This window comes from Atractosteus spatula, assembly GCF_055471065.1.
Source record: "Atractosteus spatula isolate fAtrSpa1 chromosome 3 unlocalized genomic scaffold, fAtrSpa1.hap1 SUPER_3_unloc_1, whole genome shotgun sequence".
Classification (NCBI taxonomy): domain Eukaryota; kingdom Metazoa; phylum Chordata; class Actinopteri; order Semionotiformes; family Lepisosteidae; genus Atractosteus; species Atractosteus spatula.
The window spans coordinates 45749-66580 of record NW_028296646.1 but is presented as its reverse complement, the minus strand read 5'-3'; positions in this window follow the sequence as shown (position 1 = coordinate 66580).

Here is a 20832-nt window from a genome sequence, read left to right as displayed (position 1 = left end):
AACGCGTTAATTTCGGCAGAAAAACACGTTTTGAAAAGTGTGCTGTTCTGGCCCCAGGAGTTACATTGGGGTGCCCAAAGTTGCAAAAACGCATTTATCACGGCTGAAAAACACGTTTTGACAACTTCTGCACAGTGGGGTTAAAAGCTCACTCAGTGTACTCTCCTGAGCCAAGCAGGTAATTTGGGATTTCAAAGTTTGCAACAACGCGTTAATTTCGGCTGAAAAACATGTTTTTAAATGTGTGCTGTTCTGGTCCCGTAAGTTACATTAGGATGCCAAAGTTTGCAAAATCTTGTTTTTCTCTGCTGAAAAACGCGTTTTGACAACTTCTGCACAGTGGGTCTAAGAGCTGACTCAGTGTGCTCATCTGAGCCAAGCTGTTACATTGGGATTTCAAAGTTGCAAAAACACTTTTATTTCGGCTGATAAACACGTTTTGAAAAGTGTGCTGTTCTGGTCCCTTAAGTTACATTGGTTTGCAAAAGTTTGCAAAAACGCGTTTATCTCGGCTGAAAACTACGTTTTGAATACTTCTGCACAGTGGGTCTAAGAGCTGACTCAGTGCTCTTCTGAACCAAGCAGTTCCATTGGAATTTCAAAATTTGCAAAAATGCGTTAATTTCGGCTGAAAAACACGTTTTGAAAAGTGTGCTGTTCTGGCCTCAGCAGTTACATTGGGGTGCCCAAAGTTGCAAAAACGCGTTTATCACAGCTGAAAAACACGTTTTGACAACTTCTGCACAGTAGGGCTAAGAGCTGACTCAGTGTGCTCTTCTGAGCCAAGCAGTTACATTGGGATTTCAAACTTGCAAAAACACGTTTATTTCGGCTGATAAACACGTTTTGAAACGTGTGCTGTTCTGGTCCCTTAAGTTACATTGGGATGCAAAAGTTTGCAAAAACGCGTTTATCTCTGCTGAAAAAGAGGTTTTGAAAACTTCTGCACACTGGGTCTAAGAGCTGACTCATTGTGCTCTTCTGAGACAAGCGGGTACTTTGGGTTTTCAAAGTTTGCAAAAACGCGTTAATTTCGGCTGAAAAACACGTTTTGAAAAGTGTGCTGTTCTGGTCCCTTAAGTTACATTGGGATGCCAAAGTTTGCAAAAACACATTTTTCTCTGCTAAAAAACAAGTTTTGACAACTTCTGCACAGTGGGTATAAGAGCTGACTCAGTGCGCTCTTCGGAGCCAAGCAGTTAAATTGGAATTTCAAAGTTGCAAAAACACGTTTATTGCGGCTGAAAAACACGTTTTGAAAACTGTGCTGTTCTGGTCCCTTAAGTTACATTGGGATGCCAAAGTTGCAAAAACGTGTTTATCTCTGCTGAAAAACATGTTTTGAAAACTTCTGCACAATGGGTCTAAGAGCTGACTAAGTGTGCTCTGCTGAGCCAAGCAGTTACATTGGGATTTCAAAGTTGCAAAAACACTTTTATTTCGGCTGATAAACACGTTTTTAAAAGTGTGTTGTTCTGGTCCCTTAACTTAAATTGGGATGCAAAAGTTTGCAAAAACGCGTTTATCTCTGCTGAAAAATACGTTTTGAAAACTTCTGCACAGTGGGTCTAAGAGCTGACTCAGTGTGCTCTTCTGAGCCAAGCAGTTCCATTGGAATTTCAAAGTTTGCAATAAAGCGTTAATTTCGGCTGAAAAACACGTTTTGAAAAGTGTTCTGTTCTGGACCCAGCAGTTACATTGGTGTGCCCAAAGTTGCAAAAACGCGCTTTACTCGGATGAAAAACATGTTTTGACAACTTCTGCAAAGTGGGGTTAAAAGCTGACTCAGTGTGCTCTCCTGAGCAAAGCAGGTACATTGGGATTTTAAAGTTTGCAAAAACGCGTTAATTTCGGCTGAAAAACACGTTTTGAAAAGTGTGCTGTCCTGGCCCCAGCAGTTAAATTGGGATGCCCAATGTTGCAAAAACGTGTTCATCTCGACTGAAATACACGTTTTGACAACTTCTGCACAGAGGGGCTAAGAGCTGACTCAGTGTGCTCGTCTGTGCCAAGCAGTTACATTGGGATTTCAAAGTGCGGAAAAACGCGTGAATATCGGCTGAAAAACACGTTTTGAAAAGTGTGCTGTTCTGGACCCAGCAGTTACATTGGTGTGCCCAAAGTTGCAAAAACGCGTTTATCACGGCTGAAAAACACGTTTTGACAACTTCTGCACAGTGGGGTTAAAAGCTGACTCAGTGTGCTCTCCTGAGCAAAGCAGGTATTTTGAGATTTCAAAGTTTGCAAAAACACGTTTATCTCTGCTGAAAAATACATTTTGAAAACTTCTGCACAGTGGGGCTAAGAGCTGACTCAGTGTGCTCTTCTGTGCCAAGCAGTTACATTGGGATTTCAAAGTTCCAAAAACACGTTTATCTCTGCTTAAAAACACGTTTTGACAACTTCTGCACAGTGTGGTTAAGAGCTGACTCAGTGTTCTCTCCTCAGCCAAGAAGGTACATTGGGATTTCAAAGTTGCAAAAACACGTTTATCTCTGCTGAAAAACACATTTTGAAAACTTCTGCACAGTGGGTCTAAGAGCTGACTCAGTGTGCTCTTCTGAGCCAAGCAGTTACATTGGGATTTCAAACTTGCAAAAACACGTTTATTTCGGCTGATAAACACGTTTTGAAAAGTGTTCTGTTCTGGACCCAGCAGTTACATTGGTGTGCCCAAAGTTGCAAAAACGCGCTTTTCTCGGATGAAAAACATGTTTTGACAACTTCTGCACAATGTGCTCACCTAAGCCAAGCAGGTATATTGGGATTTCAAAGTTTGCAAAAACGCGTTAATTTTGGCTAAAAAACACGTTTTGAAAAGTGTGCTGTTCTTGCCCCAGCAGTTACATTGGGGTGCCCAAAGTTGCAAAAACGCGTTTATCACGGCTGAAAAACACGTCTTGACAACTTCTGCACCGTGGGGTTAAGATCTGACTCAGTGTGCTCTCCTGAGCCAAGCAGGTACTTTGGGATTTCAAAGTTTACAAAAACGCGTTAATTTCGGCTGAAAAACAAGTTTTGAAATGTGTACTGTTCTGGTTCCGTAAGTTACATTAGAATGCCAAAGTTTGCAAAAACTCGTTCTTTTCTGGTGAAAAACACGTTTTGACAACTTCTGCACAGTGGGTCTAAGAGCTGACTCAGTGTGCTCTTCTGAGCCAAGCAGTTACATTGGGATTTCAAAGTTGCAAAAGCACGTTTATTTCGGCTGATGAACACGTTTTGAAAAGTGTCCTGTTCTGGTCCCTTAAGTTACATTGGGATGCAAAAGTTTGCAAAAACGCGTTTATCTATTAATGTATTGCTGAAAAATACATTTTGAAAACTTCTGCACAGTGGGGCTAAGAGCTGACTCAGTGTGCTCTTCTTTGCCAAGCAGTTACATTGGGATTTCAAAGTTCCAAAAACACATTTATCTCTGCTTAAAAACACGTTTTGACAACTTCTGCACAGTGGGTCTAAGACCTGACTAAGTGTGCTCTTCTGAGCCAAGCAGTTACATTATGATTTCAAAGTTTTCAAAAACACGTTTATTTCGGCTGAAAAACACGTTTTGAAATGTGTACTGTTCTGGCCCCAGCAGTTACATTGGGGTGCCCAAAGTTGCAAAAACGCGTTTATCACGGCTGAAAAACATGTTTTGACAACTTCTGCACAGTGGGGTTAAAAGCTGACTCAGTGTGCTCTCCTGAGCAAAGAAGGTACTTTGGGATTTCAAAGTTGCAAAAACACGTTTATCTCTGCTGAAAAACAAGTTCTGACAATTTCTGCAAAGTGTGCTTAAGAGTTGACTCAGTGTTCTCTCCTCAGCCAAGCAGGTATATTGGGATTTCAAAGTTGCAAAAACACGTTTATCTCTGCTGAAAAACACGTTTTGACAGCTTCTGCACAGTGTGGTTAAGAGCTGACTCAGTGTGCTCTCCTGAACCAAGCAGGTAAATTGGGATTTTAAAGTTTGCAAAAACGCGTTAATTTCGGCTGAAAAACACGTTTTGAAAAGTGTGCTGTTCTGGACCCAGCAGTTACATTGGTGTGCCCAAAGTTGCAAAAACGCGCTTTACTCGGATGAAATACATGTTTTGACAACTTCTGCACAGTGGGGTTAAAAGATGACTCAGTGTGCTCTCCTGAGCAAAGCAGGTACATTGGGATTTTAAAATTTGCAAAAACGCGTTAATTTCGGCTGAAAAACACGGTTTGAAAAGTGTGCTGTCCTGGCCCCAGCAGTTAAATTGGGATGCCCAATTTTGCAAAAACGTGTTCATCTCGACTGAAATACACGTTTTGACAACTTCTGCACAGTGGGGCTAAGAGCTGACTCAGTGTGCTCTTCTGTGCCAAGCAGTTACATTGGGATTTCAAAGTTTGCAAAAACGCGTTAATTTCGGCTGAAAAACACGTTTTGAAAAGTGTGCTGTTCTGACCCCAGCAGTTACATTGGGGTGCCCAAAGTTGCAAAAACGCGTTTATCACAGCTGAAAAACACGTTTTGACAAATTCTGCACAGTGGGGTTAAAAGCTGACTCAGTGTGCTCTCCTGTGCAACGCAGGTACTTTGGGTTTTCAAAGTTTGCAAAAACACGTTTATCTCTGCTGAAAAATACATTTTGAAAACTTCTGCACTGTGGGGCTAAGAGCTGACTCAGTGTGCTCTTCTTTGCCAAGCAGTTACATTGGGATTTCAAAGTTCCAAAAACACATTTATCTCTGCTTAAAAACACGTTTTGACAACTTCTGCACAGTGTGATTAAGAGCTGACTCAGTGTTCTCTCCTCAGCCAAGCAGGTACATTGGCATTTCAAAGTTGCAAAAACACGTTTATCTCTGCTGAAAAACACATTTTGACAACTTCTGCACAGTGGGTATAAGAGCTGACTCAGTGTGCTCTTCTGAGCCAAGCAGTTACATTGGGATTTCAAAGTTGCAAAAATCACGTTTATTTCGGCTGAAAAACACGCTTTGAAAAGTGTGCCATTCTGGTCCCGTAAGTTACATTGGGATTCCAAAGTTTGCAAAAACGTGTTTATCTCTGCTGATAAAAATGTTTTGACAACGTCTGCACAGTGGGGTTAAGATCTGACTCAGTGTGCTCTCCTGAGCCAAGCAGATACATTGGGATTTCAAAGTTTCAAAAACACGTTTATCTCTGCTGAAAAACACGTTTTGACAACTTCTGCACAGTGTGGTTAAGAGCTGACTCAGTGTTCTCTCCTCAGCCAAGAAGGTACATTGGGATTTCAAAGTTGCAAAAACACGTTTATCTCTGCTGAAAAACACATTTTGAAAACTTCTGCACAGTGGGTCTAAGAGCTGACTCAGTGTGCTCTTCTGAGCCAAGCAGTTACATTGGGATTTCAAACTTGCAAAAACACGTTTATTTCGGCTGATAAACACGTTTTGAAAAGTGTTCTGTTCTGGACCCAGCAGTTACATTGGTGTGCCCAAAGTTGCAAAAACGCGCTTTTCTCGGATGAAAAACATGTTTTGACAACTTCTGCACAATGTGCTCACCTAAGCCAAGCAGGTATATTGGGATTTCAAAGTTTGCAAAAACGCGTTAATTTTGGCTAAAAAACACGTTTTGAAAAGTGTGCTGTTCTTGCCCCAGCAGTTACATTGGGGTGCCCAAAGTTGCAAAAACGCGTTTATCACGGCTGAAAAACACGTCTTGACAACTTCTGCACCGTGGGGTTAAGATCTGACTCAGTGTGCTCTCCTGAGCCAAGCAGGTACTTTGGGATTTCAAAGTTTACAAAAACGCGTTAATTTCGGCTGAAAAACAAGTTTTGAAATGTGTACTGTTCTGGTTCCGTAAGTTACATTAGAATGCCAAAGTTTGCAAAAACTCGTTCTTTTCTGGTGAAAAACACGTTTTGACAACTTCTGCACAGTGGGTCTAAGAGCTGACTCAGTGTGCTCTTCTGAGCCAAGCAGTTACATTGGGATTTCAAAGTTGCAAAAGCACGTTTATTTCGGCTGATGAACACGTTTTGAAAAGTGTCCTGTTCTGGTCCCTTAAGTTACATTGGGATGCAAAAGTTTTCAAAAACGCGTTTATCTATTAATGTATTGCTGAAAAATACATTTTGAAAACTTCTGCACAGTGGGGCTAAGAACTGACTCAGTGTGCTCTTCTTTGCCAAGCAGTTACATTGGGATTTCAAAGTTCCAAAAACACATTTATCTCTGCTTAAAAACACGTTTTGAAAACTTCTGCACAGTGTGATTAAGAGCTGACTCAGTGTTCTCTCCTCAGCCAAGCAGGTACATTGGCATTTCAAAGTTGCAAAAACACGTTTATCTCTGCTGAAAAACACAATTTGACAACTTCTGCACAGTGGGTATAAGAGCTGACTCAGTGTGCTCTTCTGAGCCAAGCAGTTACATTGGGATTTCAAAGTTGCAAAAACACGTTTATCTCTGCTGAAACACACGTTTTGAAAAGTGTGCTGTTCAGGCCCCAGCAGTTACATTGGGGTGCCCAAAGTTGCAAAAACGCGTTTATCACAGCTGAAAAACACGTTTTGATAACTTCTGCACAGTAGGGCTAAGAGCTGACTCAGTGTGCTCTTCTGTGCCAAGCAGTTACATTGGGATTTCAAAGTTTCAAAAACACGTTTATCTCTGCTGAAAAACACGTTTTGACAACTTCTGCACAGTGGGTCTAAGAGCTGACTAAGTGTGCTCTTCTGAGCCAAGCAGTTACATTGGGATTTCAAAGTTTGCAAAAACACGTTTATTTCGGCTGAAAAACACGTTTTGAAAAGTGTGCTGTTCTGGCCCCAGCAGTTACATTGGGGTGCCAAAAGTTGCAAAAACGCATTTATCACGGCTGAAAAACACGTTTTGACAACTTCTGCACAGTGTGGTTAAGAGCTGACTCAGTGTTCTCTCCTCAGCCAAGAAGGTACATTGGGATTTCAAAGTTGCAAAAACGCGTTTATCTCTGCTGAAAAACACGTTTTGACAACTTCTGCACAGTGGGTCTAAGAGCTGACTAAGTGTGCTCTTCTGAGCCAAGCAGTTACATTGGGATTTCAAAGTTTGCAAAAACGCGTTAATTTCGGCTGATAAACACGTTTTGAAAAGTGTGCTGTTCTGACCCCAGCAGTTACATTGGGGTGCCCAAAGTTGCAAAAACGCGTTTATCACGGCTGAAAAACACGTCTTGACAACTTCTGCACCGTGGGGTTAAGATCTGACTCAGTGTGCTCTCCTGAGCCAAGCAGGTACTTTGGGATTTCAAAGTTTGCAAAAACACGTTAATTTCGGCTGAAAAACAAGTTTTGAAATGTGTACTGTTCTGGTTCCGTAAGTTACATTAGAATGCCAAAGTTTGCAAAAACTCGTTCTTTTCTGGTGAAAAACACGTTTTGACAACTTCTGCACAGTGGGTCTAAGAGCTGACTCATTGTGCTCTTCTGAGCCAAGCAGTTACATTGGGATTTCAAAGTTGCAAAAGCACGTTTATTTCGGCTGATGAACACGTTTTGAAAAGTGTCCTGTTCTGGTCCCTTAAGTTACATTGGGATGCAAAAGTTTGCAAAAACGCGTTTATCTCTGCTGAAAAATACGTTTTGAAAACTTCTGCACAGTGGGTCTAAGAGCTGAATCTGTGCTCTTCTGAGCCAAGCAGTTCCATTGGAATTTCAAAGTTTGCAAAAATGCGTTAAATTCGGCTGAAAAACACGTTTTGAAAAGTGTGCTGTTCTGGCCCCAGCAGTTACATTGGGGTGCCCAAAGTTGCAAAAACGCGTTTTTCACGGCAGAAAAACACGTTTTGACAACTTCTGCACAGTGGGGCTAAGAGCTGACTCAGTGTGCTCTTCTGTGCCAAGCAGTTACATTGGGATTTCAAAGTTGAAAAAACACGTTTATCTCTGCTGAAAAACACGTTTTGACAACTTCTGCACAGTGGGTCTAAGACCTGACTAAGTGTGCTCTTCTGAGCCAAGCAGTTACATTATGATTTCAAAGTTTTCAAAAACACGTTTATTTCGGCTGAAAAACACGTTTTGAAATGTGTACTGTTCTGGCCCCAGCAGTTACATTGGGGTGCCCAAAGTTGCAAAAACGCGTTTATCACGGCTGAAAAACATGTTTTGACAACTTCTGCACAGTGGGGTTAAAAGCTGACTCAGTGTGCTCTCCTGAGCAAAGAAGGTACTTTGGGATTTCAAAGTTGCAAAAACACGTTTATCTCTGCTGAAAAACAAGTTCTGACAATTTCTGCAAAGTGTGCTTAAGAGTTGACTCAGTGTTCTCTCCTCAGCCAAGCAGGTATATTGGGATTTCAAAGTTGCAAAAACACGTTTATCTCTGCTGAAAAACACGTTTTGACAGCTTCTGCACAGTGTGGTTAAGAGCTGACTCAGTGTGCTCTCCTGAACCAAGCAGGTAAATTGGGATTTTAAAGTTTGCAAAAACGCGTTAATTTCGGCTGAAAAACACGTTTTGAAAAGTGTGCTGTTCTGGACCCAGCAGTTACATTGGTGTGCCCAAAGTTGCAAAAACGCGCTTTACTCGGATGAAATACATGTTTTGACAACTTCTGCACAGTGGGGTTAAAAGATGACTCAGTGTGCTCTCCTGAGCAAAGCAGGTACATTGGGATTTTAAAATCTGCAAAAACGCGTTAATTTCGGCTGAAAAACACGGTTTGAAAAGTGTGCTGTCCTGGCCCCAGCAGTTAAATTGGGATGCCCAATTTTGCAAAAACGTGTTCATCTCGACTGAAATACACGTTTTGACAACTTCTGCACAGTGGGGCTAAGAGCTGACTCAGTGTGCTCTTCTGTGCCAAGCAGTTACATTGGGATTTCAAAGTTTGCAAAAACGCGTTAATTTCGGCTGAAAAACACGTTTTGAAAAGTGTGCTGTTCTGACCCCAGCAGTTACATTGGGGTGCCCAAAGTTGCAAAAACGCGTTTATCACGGCTGAAAAACACGTTTTGACAACTTCTGCACAGTGGGGTTAAAAGCTGACTCAGTGTGCTCTCCTGTGCAACGCAGGTACTTTGGGTTTTCAAAGTTTGCAAAAACACGTTTATCTCTGCTGAAAAATACATTTTGAAAACTTCTGCACAGTGGGGCTAAGAGCTGACTCAGTGTGCTCTTCTTTGCCAAGCAGTTACATTGGGATTTCAAAGTTCCAAAAACACATTTATCTCTGCTTAAAAACACGTTTTGACAACTTCTGCACAGTGTGATTAAGAGCTGACTCAGTGTTCTCTCCTCAGCCAAGCAGGTACATTGGCATTTCAAAGTTGCAAAACACGTTTATCTCTGCTGAAAAACACATTTTGACAACTTCTGCACAGTGGGTCTAAGAGCTGACTCAGTGTGCTCTTCTGAGCCAAGCAGTTACGTTGGGATTTCAAAGTTGCAAAAATCACGTTTATTTCGGCTGAAAAACACGCTTTGAAAAGTGTGCCGTTCTGGTCCCGTAAGTTACATTGGGATGCCAAAGTTTGCAAAAACGTGTTTATCTCTGCTGATAAACATGTTTTGACAACGTCTGCACAGTGGGGTTAAGATCTGACTCAGTGTGCTCTTCTGAGCCAAGCAGATACATTGGGATTTCAAAGTTTCAAAAACACGTTTATCTCTGCTGAAAAACACGTTTTGAAAAGTGTGCTGTTCTGGCCCCAGCAGTTACATTGGGATGCCCAAAGTTGCAAAAACGCATTTATCACGGCTGAAAAACAAGTTTTGACAACTTCTGCACAGTGTGGTTAAGAGCTGACTCAGTGTTCTCTCCTCAGCCAAGAAGGTACATTGGGATTTCAAAGTTGCAAAAACGCGTTTATCTCTGCTGAAAAACACGTTTTGACAACTTCTGCACAGTGGGTCTAAGAGCTGACTAAGTGTGCTCTTCTGAGCCAAGCAGTTACATTGGGATTTCAAAGTTTGCAAAAACGCGTTAATTTCGGCTGAAAAACACGTTTTGAAAAGTGTGCTGTTCTGACCCCAGCAGTTACATTGGGGTGCCCAAAGTTGCAAAAACGCGTTTATCACGGCTGAAAAACACGTCTTGACAACTTCTGCACCGTGGGGTTAAGATCTGACTCAGTGTGCTCTCCTGAGCCAAGCAGGTACTTTGGGATTTCAAAGTTTGCAAAAACACGTTAATTTCGGCTGAAAAACAAGTTTTGAAATGTGTACTGTTCTGGTTCCGTAAGTTACATTAGAATGCCAAAGTTTGCAAAAACTCGTTCTTTTCTGGTGAAAAACACGTTTTGACAACTTCTGCACAGTGGGTCTAAGAGCTGACTCATTGTGCTCTTCTGAGCCAAGCAGTTACATTGGGATTTCAAAGTTGCAAAAGCACGTTTATTTCGGCTGATGAACACGTTTTGAAAAGTGTCCTGTTCTGGTCCCTTAAGTTACATTGGGATGCAAAAGTTTGCAAAAACGCGTTTATCTCTGCTGAAAAATAGGTTTTGAAAACTTCTGCACAGTGGGTCTAAGAGCTGACTCAGTGTGCTCTTCTGAGCCAAGCAGTTACATTGGGATTTCAAAGTTCCAAAAACACGTTTATCTCTGCTTAAAAACACGTTTTGACAACTTCTGCACAGTGTGGTTAAGAGCTGACTCAGTGTTCTCTCCTCAGCCAAGAAGGTACATTGGGATTTCAAAGTTGCAAAAACACGTTTATCTCTGCTGAAAAACACATTTTGAAAACTTCTGCACAGTGGGTCTAAGAGCTGACTCAGTGTGCTGTTCTTGCCCCAGCAGTTACATTGGGGTGCCCAAAGTTGCAAAAACGCGTTTATCACGGCTGAAAAACACCTCTTGACAACTTCTGCACCGTGGGGTTAAGATCTGACTCAGTGTGCTCTCCTGAGCCAAGCAGGTACTTTGGGATTTCAAAGTTTACAAAAACGCGTTAATTTCGGCTGAAAAACAAGTTTTGAAATGTGTACTGTTCTGGTCCCGTAAGTTACATTAGAATGCCAAAGTTTGCAAAAACTCGTTTTTTTCTGGTGAAAAACACGTTTTGACAACTTCTGCACAGTGGGTCTAAGAGCTGACTCAGTGTGCTCTTCTGAGCCAAGCAGTTACATTGGGATTTCAAAGTTGCAAAAGCACGTTTATTTTGGCTGATGAACACGTTTTGAAAAGTGTGCTGTTCTGGTCCCTTAAGTTACATTGGGATGCCAAAGTTTGCAAAAACGTGTTTATCTATGCTGAAAAACACGTTTTGAAAAATGTGCTGTTCTGGACCCAGCAGTTACATTGGTGTGCCCAAAGTTGCAAAAACGCGTTTATCACGGCTGAAAAACACGTTTTGACAACTTCTGCACAGTGGGGATAAAAGCTGACTCAGTGTGCTCTCCTGAGCAAAGCAGGTACTTTGAGATTTCAAAGTTTGCAAAAACACGTTTATCTCTGCTGAAAAATACATTTTGAAAACTTCTGCACAGTGGGGCTAAGAGCTGACTCAGTGTGCTCTTCTGTGCCAAGCAGTTACATTGGGATTTCAAAGTTCCAAAAACACGTTTATCTCTGCTTAAAAACACGTTTTGACAACTTCTGCACAGTGTGGTTAAGAGCTGACTCAGTGTTCTCTCCTCAGCCAAGAAGGTACATTGGGATTTCAAAGTTGCAAAAACACGTTTATCTCTGCTGAAAAACACATTTTGAAAACTTCTGCACAGTGGGTCTAAGAGCTGACTCAGTGTGCTCTTCTGAGCCAAGCAGTTAAATTGGGATTTCAAAGTTGCAAAAGCATGTTTATTTCGGCTGATAAACACGTTTTGAAAAGTGTTCTGTTCTGGACCCAGCAGTTACATTGGTGGGCCAAAGTTGCAAAAACGCGCTTTTCTCGGATGAAAAACATGTTTTGACAACTTCTGCACAATGTGCTCAGCTAAGCCAAGCAGGTATACTGGGATTTCAAAGTTTGCAAAAACGCGTTAATTTTGGCTAAAAAACACGTTTTGAAAAGTGTGCTGTACTTGCCCCAGCAGTTACATTGGGGTACCCAAAGTTGCAAAAACGCGTTTATCACGGCTGAAAAACACGTCTTGACAACTTCTGCACCGTGGGGTTAAGATCTGATTCAGTGTGCTCTCCTGAGCCAAGCAGGTACTTTGGGATTTCAAAGTTTGCAAAAGCGCGTTTATTTTTGCTGAAAAACACGTTTTGAAAATTGTGCTGTCCTGGCCACAGCAGTTAAAATGGGATGCCCAAAGTTGCAAAAACGCGTTTATCTCGACTGAAATACACGTTTTGACAACTTCTGCACAGTGGGGCTAAGAGCTGACTCAGTGTGCTGTTCTGTGCCAAGCAGTTACATTAGGATTTCAAAGTTGCAAAAACACGTTTATCTCTGCTGAAAATCACGTTTTGACAACTTCTGCACAGTGGGTCTAAGAGCTGACTCAGTGTGCTCTCCTGAGCAAAGCAGATACTTTGGGATTTCAAAGTTGCAAAAACACGTTTATCTCTGCTGATAAACAAGTTCTGACAATTTCTGCAAAGTGTGCTTAAGAGTTGACTCAGTGTTCTCTCCTCAGCCAAGCAGATATATTGGGATTTCAAAGTTGCAAAAACACGCTTATCTCTGCTGAAAAACACGTTTTGACAGCTTCTGCACAGTGTGGTTAAGAGCTGACTCAGTGTGCTCTCCTGAGCCAAGCAGGTACATTGGGATTTTAAAGTTTGCAAAAACGCGTTAATTTCGGCTGAAAAACACGTTTTGAAAAGTGTGCTGTTCTTGCCCCAGCAGTTACATTGGGGTGCCCAAAGTTGCAAAAACGCGTTTATCACGGCTGAAAAACACGTCTTGACAACTTCTGCACCGTGGGGTTAAGATCTGACTCAGTGTGCTCTCCTGAGCCAAGCAGGTACTTTGGGATTTCAAAGTTTACAAAAACGCGTTAATTTCGGCTGAAAAACAAGTTTTGAAATGTGTACTGTTCTGGTTCCGTAAGTTACATTAGAATGCCAAAGTTTGCAAAAACTCGTTCTTTTCTGGTGAAAAACACGTTTTGACAACTTCTGCACAGTGGGTCTAAGAGCTGACTCAGTGTGCTCTTCTGAGCCAAGCAGTTACATTGGGATTTCAAAGTTGCAAAAGCACGTTTATTTCGGCTGATGAACACGTTTTGAAAAGTGTCCTGTTCTGGTCCCTTAAGTTACATTGGGATGCAAAAGTTTTCAAAAACGCGTTTATCTATTAATGTATTAGTGAAAAATACATTTTGAAAACTTCTGCACAGTGGGGCTAAGAACTGACTCAGTGTGCTCTTCTTTGCCAAGCAGTTACATTGGGATTTCAAAGTTCCAAAAACACATTTATCTCTGCTTAAAAACACGTTTTGAAAACTTCTGCACAGTGTGATTAAGAGCTGACTCAGTGTTCTCTCCTCAGCCAAGCAGGTACATTGGCATTTCAAAGTTGCAAAAACACGTTTATCTCTGCTGAAAAACACATTTTGACAACTTCTGCACAGTGGGTATAAGAGCTGACTCAGTGTGCTCTTCTGAGCCAAGCAGTTACATTGGGATTTCAAAGTTGCAAAAACACGTTTATCTCTGCTGAAACACACGTTTTGAAAAGTGTGCTGTTCAGGCCCCAGCAGTTACATTGGGGTGCCCAAAGTTGCAAAAACGCGTTTATCACAGCTGAAAAACACGTTTTGATAACTTCTGCACAGTAGGGCTAAGAGCTGACTCAGTGTGCTCTTCTGTGCCAAGCAGTTACATTGGGATTTCAAAGTTTCAAAAACATGTTTATCTCTGCTGAAAAACACGTTTTGACAACTTCTGCACAGTGGGTCTAAGAGCTGACTAAGTGTGCTCTTCTGAGCCAAGCAGTTACATTGGGATTTCAAAGTTTGCAAAAACACGTTTATTTCGGCTGAAAAACACGTTTTGAAAAGTGTGCTGTTCTGGCCCCAGCAGTTACATTGGGGTGCCAAAAGTTGCAAAAACGCATTTATCACGGCTGAAAAACACGTTTTGACAACTTCTGCACAGTGTGGTTAAGAGCTGACTCAGTGTTCTCTCCTCAGCCAAGAAGGTACATTGGGATTTCAAAGTTGCAAAAACGCGTTTATCTCTGCTGAAAAACACGTTTTGACAACTTCTGCACAGTGGGTCTAAGAGCTGACTAAGTGTGCTCTTCTGAGCCAAGCAGTTACATTGGGATTTCAAAGTTTGCAAAAACGCGTTAATTTCGGCTGATAAACACGTTTTGAAAAGTGTGCTGTTCTGACCCCAGCAGTTACATTGGGGTGCCCAAAGTTGCAAAAACGCGTTTATCACGGCTGAAAAACACGTCTTGACAACTTCTGCACCGTGGGGTTAAGATCTGACTCAGTGTGCTCTCCTGAGCCAAGCAGGTACTTTGGGATTTCAAAGTTTGCAAAAACACGTTAATTTCGGCTGAAAAACAAGTTTTGAAATGTGTACTGTTCTGGTTCCGTAAGTTACATTAGAATGCCAAAGTTTGCAAAAACTCGTTCTTTTCTGGTGAAAAACACGTTTTGACAACTTCTGCACAGTGGGTCTAAGAGCTGACTCATTGTGCTCTTCTGAGCCAAGCAGTTACATTGGGATTTCAAAGTTGCAAAAGCACGTTTATTTCGGCTGATGAACACGTTTTGAAAAGTGTCCTGTTCTGGTCCCTTAAGTTACATTGGGATGCAAAAGTTTGCAAAAACGCGTTTATCTCTGCTGAAAAATACGTTTTGAAAACTTCTGCACAGTGGGTCTAAGAGCTGAATCTGTGCTCTTCTGAGCCAAGCAGTTCCATTGGAATTTCAAAGTTTGCAAAAATGCGTTAAATTCGGCTGAAAAACACGTTTTGAAAAGTGTGCTGTTCTGGCCCCAGCAGTTACATTGGGGTGCCCAAAGTTGCAAAAACGCGTTTTTCACGGCTGAAAAACACGTTTTGACAACTTCTGCACAGTGGGGCTAAGAGCTGACTCAGTGTGCTCTTCTGTGCCAAGCAGTTACATTGGGATTTCAAAGTTGAAAAAACACGTTTATCTCTGCTGAAAAACACGTTTTGACAACTTCTGCACAGTGGGTCTAAGACCTGACTAAGTGTGCTCTTCTGAGCCAAGCAGTTACATTATGATTTCAAAGTTTTCAAAAACACGTTTATTTCGGCTGAAAAACACGTTTTGAAATGTGTACTGTTCTGGCCCCAGCAGTTACATTGGGGTGCCCAAAGTTGCAAAAACGCGTTTATCACGGCTGAAAAACATGTTTTGACAACTTCTGCACAGTGGGGTTAAAAGCTGACTCAGTGTGCTCTCCTGAGCAAAGAAGGTACTTTGGGATTTCAAAGTTGCAAAAACACGTTTATCTCTGCTGAAAAACAAGTTCTGACAATTTCTGCAAAGTGTGCTTAAGAGTTGACTCAGTGTTCTCTCCTCAGCCAAGCAGGTATATTGGGATTTCAAAGTTGCAAAAACACGTTTATCTCTGCTGAAAAACACGTTTTGACAGCTTCTGCACAGTGTGGTTAAGAGCTGACTCAGTGTGCTCTCCTGAACCAAGCAGGTAAATTGGGATTTTAAAGTTTGCAAAAACGCGTTAATTTCGGCTGAAAAACACGTTTTGAAAAGTGTGCTGTTCTGGACCCAGCAGTTACATTGGTGTGCCCAAAGTTGCAAAAACGCGCTTTACTCGGATGAAATACATGTTTTGACAACTTCTGCACAGTGGGGTTAAAAGATGACTCAGTGTGCTCTCCTGAGCAAAGCAGGTACATTGGGATTTTAAAATTTGCAAAAACGCGTTAATTTCGGCTGAAAAACACGGTTTGAAAAGTGTGCTGTCCTGGCCCCAGCAGTTAAATTGGGATGCCCAATTTTGCAAAAACGTGTTCATCTCGACTGAAATACACGTTTTGACAACTTCTGCACAGTGGGGCTAAGAGCTGACTCAGTGTGCTCTTCTGTGCCAAGCAGTTACATTGGGATTTCAAAGTTTGCAAAAACGCGTTAATTTCGGCTGAAAAACACGTTTTGAAAAGTGTGCTGTTCTGACCCCAGCAGTTACATTGGGGTGCCCAAAGTTGCAAAAACGCGTTTATCACGGCTGAAAAACACGTTTTGACAACTTCTGCACAGTGGGGTTAAAAGCTGACTCAGTGTGCTCTCCTGTGCAACGCAGGTACTTTGGGTTTTCAAAGTTTGCAAAAACACGTTTATCTCTGCTGAAAAATACATTTTGAAAACTTCTGCACAGTGGGGCTAAGAGCTGACTCAGTGTGCTCTTCTTTGCCAAGCAGTTACATTGGGATTTCAAAGTTCCAAAAACACATTTATCTCTGCTTAAAAACACGTTTTGACAACTTCTGCACAGTGTGATTAAGAGCTGACTCAGTGTTCTCTCCTCAGCCAAGCAGGTACATTGGCATTTCAAAGTTGCAAAAACACGTTTATCTCTGCTGAAAAACACATTTTGACAACTTCTGCACAGTGGGTCTAAGAGCTGACTCAGTGTGCTCTTCTGAGCCAAGCAGTTACATTGGGATTTCAAAGTTGCAAAAATCACGTTTATTTCGGCTGAAAAACACGCTTTGAAAAGTGTGCCGTTCTGGTCCCGTAAGTTACATTGGGATGCCAAAGTTTGCAAAAACGTGTTTATCTCTGCTGATAAACATGTTTTGACAACGTCTGCACAGTGGGGTTAAGATCTGACTCAGTGTGCTCTCCTGAGCCAAGCAGATACATTGGGATTTCAAAGTTTCAAAAACACGTTTATCTCTGCTGAAAAACACGTTTTGAAAAGTGTGCTGTTCTGGCCCCAGCAGTTACATTGGGATGCCCAAAGTTGCAAAAACGCATTTATCACGGCTGAAAAACACGTTTTGACAACTTCTGCACAGTGTGGTTAAGAGCTGACTCAGTGTTCTCTCCTCAGCCAAGAAGGTACATTGGGATTTCAAAGTTGCAAAAACGCGTTTATCTCTGCTGAAAAACACGTTTTGACAACTTCTGCACAGTGGGTCTAAGAGCTGACTAAGTGTGCTCTTCTGAGCCAAGCAGTTACATTGGGATTTCAAAGTTTGCAAAAACGCGTTAATTTCGGCTGAAAAACACGTTTTGAAAAGTGTGCTGTTCTGACCCCAGCAGTTACATTGGGGTGCCCAAAGTTGCAAAAACGCGTTTATCACGGCTGAAAAACACGTCTTGACAACTTCTGCACCGTGGGGTTAAGATCTGACTCAGTGTGCTCTCCTGAGCCAAGCAGGTACTTTGGGATTTCAAAGTTTGCAAAAACACGTTAATTTCGGCTGAAAAACAAGTTTTGAAATGTGTACTGTTCTGGTTCCGTAAGTTACATTAGAATGCCAAAGTTTGCAAAAACTCGTTCTTTTCTGGTGAAAAACACGTTTTGACAACTTCTGCACAGTGGGTCTAAGAGCTGACTCATTGTGCTCTTCTGAGCCAAGCAGTTACATTGGGATTTCAAAGTTGCAAAAGCACGTTTATTTCGGCTGATGAACACGTTTTGAAAAGTGTCCTGTTCTGGTCCCTTAAGTTACATTGGGATGCAAAAGTTTGCAAAAACGCGTTTATCTCTGCTGAAAAATAGGTTTTGAAAACTTCTGCACAGTGGGTCTAAGAGCTGACTCAGTGTGCTCTTCTGAGCCAAGCAGTTACATTGGGATTTCAAAGTTCCAAAAACACGTTTATCTCTGCTTAAAAACACGTTTTGACAACTTCTGCACAGTGTGGTTAAGAGCTGACTCAGTGTTCTCTCCTCAGCCAAGAAGGTACATTGGGATTTCAAAGTTGCAAAAACACGTTTATCTCTGCTGAAAAACACATTTTGAAAACTTCTGCACAGTGGGTCTAAGAGCTGACTCAGTGTGCTGTTCTTGCCCCAGCAGTTACATTGGGGTGCCCAAAGTTGCAAAAACGCGTTTATCACGGCTGAAAAACACCTCTTGACAACTTCTGCACCGTGGGGTTAAGATCTGACTCAGTGTGCTCTCCTGAGCCAAGCAGGTACTTTGGGATTTCAAAGTTTACAAAAACGCGTTAATTTCGGCTGAAAAACAAGTTTTGAAATGTGTACTGTTCTGGTCCCGTAAGTTACATTAGAATGCCAAAGTTTGCAAAAACTCGTTTTTTTCTGGTGAAAAACACGTTTTGACAACTTCTGCACAGTGGGTCTAAGAGCTGACTCAGTGTGCTCTTCTGAGCCAAGCAGTTACATTGGGATTTCAAAGTTGCAAAAGCACGTTTATTTTGGCTGATGAACACGTTTTGAAAAGTGTGCTGTTCTGGTCCCTTAAGTTACATTGGGATGCCAAAGTTTGCAAAAACGTGTTTATCTATGCTGAAAAACACGTTTTGAAAAATGTGCTGTTCTGGACCCAGCAGTTACATTGGTGTGCCCAAAGTTGCAAAAACGCGTTTATCACGGCTGAAAAACACGTTTTGACAACTTCTGCACAGTGGGGATAAAAGCTGACTCAGTGTGCTCTCCTGAGCAAAGCAGGTACTTTGAGATTTCAAAGTTTGCAAAAACACGTTTATCTCTGCTGAAAAATACATTTTGAAAACTTCTGCACAGTGGGGCTAAGAGCTGACTCAGTGTGCTCTTCTGTGCCAAGCAGTTACATTGGGATTTCAAAGTTCCAAAAACACGTTTATCTCTGCTTAAAAACACGTTTTGACAACTTCTGCACAGTGTGGTTAAGAGCTGACTCAGTGTTCTCTCCTCAGCCAAGAAGGTACATTGGGATTTCAAAGTTGCAAAAACACGTTTATCTCTGCTGAAAAACACATTTTGAAAACTTCTGCACAGTGGGTCTAAGAGCTGACTCAGTGTGCTCTTCTGAGCCAAGCAGTTAAATTGGGATTTCAAAGTTGCAAAAGCACGTTTATTTCGGCTAAAAAACACGTTTTGAAAAGTGTGCTGTACTTGCCCCAGCAGTTACATTGGGGTGCCCAAAGTTGCAAAAACGCGTTTATCACGGCTGAAAAACACGTCTTGACAACTTCTGCACCGTGGGGTTAAGATCTGACTCAGTGTGCTCTCCTGAGCCAAGCAGGTACTTTGGGATTTCAAAGTTTTCAAAAACACGTTTATTTCGGCTGAAAAACACGTTTTGAAAAGTGTACTGTTCTGGCCCCAGCAGTTACATTGGGGTGCCCAAAGTTGCAAAAACACGTTTATCACGGCTGAAAAACATGTTTTGACAACTTCTGCACAGTGCGGTTAAAAGCTGACTCAGTGTGCTCTCCTGAGCAAAGCAGGTACTTTGGGATTTCAAAGTTGCAAAAACACGTTTATCTCTGCTGAAAAACAAGTTCTGACAATTTCTGCAAAGTGTGCTTAAGAGTTGACTCAGTGTTCTCTCCTCAGCCAAGCAGGTATATTGGGATTTCAAAGTTGCAAAAACACGTTTATCTCTGCTGAAAAACACGTTTTGACAGCTTCTGCACAGTGTGGTTAAGAGCTGACTCAGTGTGCTCTCCTGAACCATGCAGGTAAATTGGGATTTTAAAGTTTGCAAAAACGCGTTAATTTCGGCTGAAAAACACGTTTTGAAAAGTGTGCTGTTCTGGATCCAGCAGTTACATTGGTGTGCCCAAAGTTGCAAAAACGCGCTTTACTCGGATGAAATACATGTTTTGACAACTTCTGCACAGTGGGGTTAAAAGATGACTCAGTGTGCTCTCCTGAGCAAAGCAGGTACATTGGGATTTTAAAATTTGCAAAAACGCGTTAATTTCGGCTGAAAAACACGTTTTAAAAAAGTGTGCTGTCCTGGCCCCAGCAGTTAAATTGGGATGCCCAATTTTGCAAAAACGTGTTCATCTCGACTGAAATACACGTTTTGACAACTTCTGCACAGTGGGGCTAAGAGCTGACTCAGTGTGCTCTTCTGTGCCAAGCAGTTACATTGGGATTTCAAAGTTTGCAAAAACGCGTTAATTTCGGCTGAAAAACACGTTTTGAAAAGTGTGCTGTTCTGTCCCCAGCAGTTACATTGGGGTGCCCAAAGTTGCAAAAACGCGTTTATCATGGCTGAAAAACACGTTTTGACAACTTCTGCACAGTGGGGTTAAAAGCTGACTCAGTGTGCTCTCCTGTGCAACGCAGGTACTTTGGGATTTCAAAGTTTTAAAAAACACGTTTATCTCTGCTGAAAAATACATTTTGAAAACTTCTGCACAGTGGGGCTAAGAGCTGACTCAGTGTGCTCTTCTGTGCCAAGCAGTTACATTGGGATTTCAAAGTTGAAAAAACACGTTTATCTCTGCTGAAAAACACGTTTTGACAACTTCTGCACAGTGGGGCTAAGAGCTGACTCAGTGTGCTCTTCTGTGCCAAGCAGTTACATTGGGATTTCAAAGTTGCAAAAACACGTTTATCTCTGCTGAAAAACACGTTTTGACAGCTTCTGCACAGTGTGGTTAAGAGCTGACTCAGTGTGCTCTCCTGAACCAAGCAGGTAAATTGGGATTTTAAAGTTTGCAAAAACGCGTTAATTTCGGCTGAAAAACACGTTTTGAAAAGTGTGCTGTTCTGGACCCAGCAGTTACATTGGTGTGCCCAAAGTTGCAAAAACGCGCTTTACTCGGAGGAAATACATGTTTTGACAACTTCTGCACAGTGGGGTTAAAAGCTGACTCAGTGTTCTCTCCTCAGTCAAGCAGGAGTAGTATAAAGCGACACCTTTCGTCAAACTTTTGACAGGTACCACGCCCCCTTTTCAGGCCAATGGTCGTCCGCGGTGGTTGGCTGTCCCGCCCCCTCAGGAGCCAATGTTGTGGATCGGAACTCCCCGCCTCCACCCCCCACCCGGGCGGTCAGCCCGACGCCACAGGGTCCCAAAGCCACCAGACG